We start from the raw sequence: 6,334 nt of genomic DNA on the forward strand, positions 1-6,334 counted from the left end.
GATCTGGCCACCCCATATAATACACCCCAGACTCTCTGTCTAACGCTTATCATCATCTACTTCGTTCTTCAGGTACTTGTGCTTTGCTTCTACCTCATCCCTTTCCAACTAAAATGTGATCTTCTTGAGAGCAGAAACTTCATCCATCTGCTCCTTCAACCACTATCTGGGTGATGAAACTTAAGCAAATCATTTAGCTTCATTGGGTCTTTGTCTCCTCACAGGTAAATTTTAACACTGAACTAGATAACCTGTAGCTTCTCCTTGATTCAAAACTTTTATTTATACAATGTGATGAGAAACATAAAACACAAGGCTAATTGGGACTTGTAGGGGCCAAAATATCTTCAATTAGGGCAGCTGCTCTAGCTAATTAGATAGATTCCATAAAATCTTTACTTTTCCTACTTAAATCACAAAGAAATAAACCCAGTAACCCTAGCCCTATAACACAGAGTGGTTACTTCTGCTATTGCTACTAGATTTCTCAAGGCCAGGCCAGATTCTCTTAATGCCTAAGACACTTTAAAAGATGACTATCTTTTTTTTTTTTTTTTTTTTAGGCAAGGCAAACCTTGGTTGACCTCACAGATTGCAAGGACCTTTGTCAGCTTACAATCCCTTACTTTTTATTTTTTACACCTACAGCATCTGGTCTTCCTAGGTGGTCTCCTATCCAAGTACTAACCAGGCCTGACCCTGCTTAGCTTCCGAGATCAGACAGGATCAGGCTTGTTCAGGGTGGCATGGCCATAGACCCAAACGGTGACTATCTTTTTAAGCCCACTGAGATCCTATTTAATAGACCAAGATAATTTTATCAAATTATCTATAGCAGTTCATAGTCTTAATCTATCTTTTTAAAAAATCTCGCTACTCTTTTTTCCCCACCATTCTGCCCATTTTAAAAAGCAAAACATTACTTTAATATACATGTGATTAGGAATATCAGATAATTAGAAATTCAAGTTTAAAGATAAATTAGAATAATTATTTATATTGTAAAAGACTTCTTAATTCCCATCCTCCAAAAAAAAAAAATACTTGCTGTACAGTTGTCTTAAAATCTTTAAGGATTTAATTTATAAAAAATAAAATCGGTTTAAATACAGTAATTGAATGAAACAAGGAGACCACTGTAAATCATACTTTTTTTTCAAGTAAGAAGTTATAAATGCTGTCCTACATGTATAAAGCTGAAGTTATATTACTATGAAATCAGAAGGATGACTTGTGAGCTCACAGAGAGGGAACAGATGATTAATGGGGGCCACTCTGGAATCACAAGCAATTCCGACTTAAATCTACTTCATTTTTGATAGGCCAACTAGACTGACAGATCAGAAAAATACTATAGGCATGAGAGGATCTGAATTGTAATATTTCTAGATAACTTTACTGGACAGCATGGTGAAATGCAGACTGATAAGCATATAGTTAGGCTGGTTTCATAATTGGGTGAATGTCCTACCCAAGGATGCCAATCAAAACACTGATATCAACTTTGACGGGCTCGATACAATAGGAGGACTTAGAGGCTAAGTAACAGAAATAAAATGAGAGAGGAGCAAGAAGCTAAGTAGAATAGCAAATTCATGGTACAACAAAGTAGCGATTCAAAATCACTTCAACAGAGCTAAATCATGCAATTAATTTTATAGTATAATTATATGGATAATCAGTCATCAGGAAAATGTAAATTAAAACAACACTAACACCATACACCTCTTTAAAATGGCTAAAAGGACATTATAACTAGTGCTGGAGAGGATATAAAGAACTGGAACTCTATACATTTACTAATGAGAATATAAACTGGTACAACCATTTTGGAAAATTCTTTGGCAGTGTGTACTAAGCAAAACATGTATACACTTCATGACCCATCAATTCTACTCCTGAGTATATAACCAATAGATATGTATACTTATATTTTCCAAAAGAAATATACTAGAATTGTCAAAAAAGCAAAACAGCTGAATACATTCAAAGTTGTGGTATAATTCAAGACAGAGGGAAAAAATTGAAATCATTTCTTCAATTAAAAAAATTAATTAATTAAAATTAATTTAAAAAGTAAATTTTTTTTAAATTGTGGTATAATTCATACTATGGAATGCTACATAGCAATAAAAAAAAAAGAATAAGCTTCTGCCTCATTCAACAATACGAATAAATCTCACAGACACTAATGTGAGGACACAATCCTATTCATCTGAAGTTCAAACAGGCAAAATTAATCTATGAAAATAGACTTCAGAATTATGGTTATATTTGGGGAACTGTTATAGTTTCCCAAAATGACTGTGGGGGGCATGAGAGAAACTTCTGGGTGTTAGAAAAATTCTACATTGATCTAGGAGGTGGTTACATGTGGACATTTATACACGCAGAAATTCAGATTAGTGCTTGTTAGTGTATCTAAATTATTTCTCATTACATTACAAACACACACATGCATAGACGAAGAACCACAGTTTGATTCAAATAAGCAATTCAACAGGATAGAGAAGAACCTAAACAGCCACACAAATGAAAATACTAACAGGTTTTCGTTGTATACACACACGATATAGGTAAATGGCAAGGATAAAAGCCAATAAGGTCTTAACATTCATACAATGTGGTGCCGAGAATGAACAATCCTACTAGCCTTTCTGCAGTATTTAGATTATACCCAGGTATTCCGGTCCTTTTCTTCTGCAATGCTTTGAGTAGAAACTGGCATGCTTCCAGAGGGGGAAAAAAATAACATGTTGAACATCGAAGGCAAGTCTAAAAGAGCTTAGGCTTTTTGTCCCAGGGAGGGATAAAAAAAAAAACAAGACAGAGGAAAACCATATTTATACTGCATGTCTCCTGATGGCCGAAATGAAATTAGTACGTGGACGTTTCAAGTAGGTTGATTTTGTTTTAACATAAGGAAGAATTTTCTAAGTAATGTAAAGGGTAATGAGTTGATCAAGCAATGACCAGACATGTGGCTATGTACTTAGAGGCGATCCGGTCTCGGCTAGTGACTTAAATGAAATATCCTCTAAGATCCCTGTTAATTCTGCATTCCATTATCTTTCAAATCAGTATTAGTGTATAAATTGGAGAAATTTCACAGAAATAAAGGAAGTTCACAGACAGCTTATTCTGTGCAGAAAGTCACCGACAATACCCTTCCACTTAGACCAGAGAAACCTTTCTCCTCCGCAGGCTCGGTCACATTTAAAGACTTCATTACTTTGAAGAGCTCTCCTAAGAAGATAATACACATTTCTAAGAATGATGAAGCAGAAGGGGAGTCTCTTGACAATGATTTTCCTGATTATCTATAATCTAAATCTTTATATAAATTGCTTTCTTTTATATTATTATTTCCTCGAGCTATATCCCATAATGTGAGTGATGACTGAGTAAAAGGCACAAAATAAGTTTTATTGCTCTTATAATTGGACAAAATGCACACCAGAATCATTGGAGCAAATGAAATGTCACTAGCAACATATGAATGTATCTGTGCTCCCACACCTCCATTAGCTTTGGATTTTGCCATTGTAACTAATTTTTTTGCTAATTTAATAAGTAGTAGCAGAGCTCAGATTTGTTTCAATTAATATTTCTTTAATTATAAATGAGCCCAGACACTTAAAAGATTTCAAAGACTTTTAAAAGGAAAAGAGCACTGTGCGATCCCATACTATTCAGTTTGTCATGATGCAGTTTGCATCTGTTTGAGCCAAAATGTTTACTGCCCTGACAGGGCTCTGTCCTCACAAAGCCACGTGGTTCCACAGGATGGCAAACATGCCATGGGTGCAATCTTTCCTTGGCATTAAATGTACATTACACTGCAGTATTATTGTTTTTTCATTATCCTGCTATACTTAGTCTCAGGAACAGTTTATCTCTCTATGGTTCTAGTAACAATAAATTTTATATACAGATCCAAGGTAGACAGCACCCCTAGGAAGAGTTGATAGAAACTGGTGTGTCAAGGCACCGATGAGGACACTGCTATAAACCAAGCTGGTGACCTCTACATGGCAGAATTTGGGATAAGTTTCTTCTATCACTATTCTGTATTTTCTCATTTGTCCACAGTAAACATGGAGTGCTCGTATAAAGAATATCACTTTGATGGAACAGGTGGAAGGAATATGAATAGAGAGAAGGAAAAAGGAAAAAAGATTATATCTCTAAACTGTATTCCATTTGTTTCTAATTTTTTAAAAAGAAAAAACAAGACTCCCATAATAGGCTCCACTGATGCATAAATTGTAAAAGCCATAGATCAAAGTGAAGTAAACTTGGAATTCTACAAAGACTCAAAAATCTACAAAGACTGAAAAATCACTGTAAAGGCTCTTCTTTTCTAAGTCAGGAGTAAGGAAGAGAAGGAGAGAGACATCCATATGGGCCCACGTCAAAGCCAGTGAGTACTGGATTTTATGCAAAACACTTTTCTGCTTGAGTCCTAAAACATTCTAGCATTTAGTTCATTGTCTATTACCTATGAATACTAATGTGTAACCTAACAAAAAAAGCAGGTGGAGAATCCACAGGTACTTTGACCTTGGAATAAGCCGCTTAATGACTTTTCTGTCTACATTTTTATTTATAATTAAGCCTCAGGGGAATTTATATAACTGGGGGGGGAAAGATCCAAGAATGGTCAGTGAGCTGCCTTCCCTGAGTTCTGAGAAGTCATTATAGCTCTCAAAGCTTGACCCAAGCAAGACTCAAGGCAAACAGTTTTTCCCCCTCCCCAGCCCATCACGCCTGTATTTGTGAAACACTTAAGGTACAGACTCCCTCCGACTACCTTAATCCTTCTTCCTGAAGGATTGCTGGGCAAAGGGGCAAGTCCAATGAACCTTTGTTCTATAATAATAGAAATATGCATTTTTACTAATGCATACGGGAACAATTATAATTATTGGGATGTACCTCTTTTGAAAATTAGAGCTAAAATTACTTTTAACTGTAATTACTGAAGTAAAAAGATCTGACACATCTCAATTTAAAATTCAAAACGTACATTTAAAAATATCCTCAGAGCTTTTTATAAAAACTATTGAACCTTAGATATATAGAGAGCCCAATATTCTTCAAGAAAAACAGTAGATATTTAGAGAGATATATTAATAAATCTGGGGGATCCAGATATTCAGAAAAATCATATATAGAGGGGGAAATTTTAAACTAAAAAAATAACATTTAGAAAAACTTTAAAAGAAATCAAATTAATAAAAAGCCAGAGATGACCTTTCAAATAACTGAGCTGGACTTTCACAATCTATCGCAGCTGTAAAATGTATTGCATAGAGCCCGGGATATGACAGGAGAACAAGTTTGTTTCGCATTTATCAGGTCTCGGTGCTTAAGATGGAAAACATGACAGGAGGGGCCACACTAACCTGTGTCTGGAAGGTTGGGTGGTAAAGTCTTGCTAAAGAGAAATGAAATTCAACAGAGAAAGGCAGACTAGAAAGCCAAGGCTTCACTAGAGATAAGATTGTGCACATAGAGAGATGAGTCTCAACGGAGTGACAAGGAGCCCAGACCCTGTGGCAGAAAAAGTGAATCTGGCAATGTCCAAGGGCAAAGGTCAGAGGCTGCTAGCTGCCTGGAGGGTCAAGTGGCTTCAAGAAAAACCTCCCAGCTTGCGGCTGAAGAGATAAGTCTGTGGCCACACTAAAGGAACTTTGCTTCTCTAGAAACCTCAGAAGCGAGAAAGAAAAAAACACGTCAGCTGAACCAGTCCAGTCTGGCTCTAGAGGGCGGGAGTCAGGATGAAGCAGACAGGGTCCAGTGTTACAGACGTACGCAGAGCGGTCACCAGAGTGTCCCCCGGCTTCCTTCCGCCAAGGTGGAGGCAAAACGAGGGGCTTCTTCATTGCCAACTGACTCCTAACAAAGGAGAGAAGACGGACTGCATGTAATCTCTACCCTGAAATTTCCTCTAGGTAATATAAGAATTTTTGCACTGAAATCAGGAGACAAAGAGAAGCTGTTTGTCTCCTCTCTGCATGGTACAATGCGAAAGGGCACAGCGCACCCACACCTGGCTACGGGGAGAACAGATGCTCATCCCTGGATGCAGGGAGAACGGCCCAGAGGTAGGAAGTCTGTCTCAATAAGGAGTGAAAGGGGTGGACTTCAAATCCCAGATGGTCTTTCTGGAAGTGAGTCCCTGTAGACTTCTCGTCAGGGTGGGAGGAGCACGGCAAGGGAGCCTTCTGTTTGGGGCCTGCTCCGGGGAGTCTGCCCAGCACACTGATGGGTGCCAGCCCTGTAAGCATGACGAGGCTGACATTTATCTCCCATTTTCCATTTTTTCAAG

The 6,334-nt window shown here is 37.4% G+C and overlaps 1 pseudogene; it reads right to left on the reverse strand.

The window, feature by feature from the left end:
- Window positions 1-639: 639 nt before the first annotated feature.
- On the reverse strand, window positions 640-758 carry LOC120617784 (uncharacterized; annotated as a pseudogene).
- Window positions 759-6,334: the final 5,576 nt, after the last annotated feature.

The sequence above is a fragment of the Pteropus medius genome, unplaced genomic scaffold, assembly GCF_902729225.1.
Source record: "Pteropus medius unplaced genomic scaffold, Ma_sr-lr_union100, whole genome shotgun sequence".
NCBI classification, from domain to species: Eukaryota; Metazoa; Chordata; class Mammalia; order Chiroptera; family Pteropodidae; genus Pteropus; species Pteropus medius.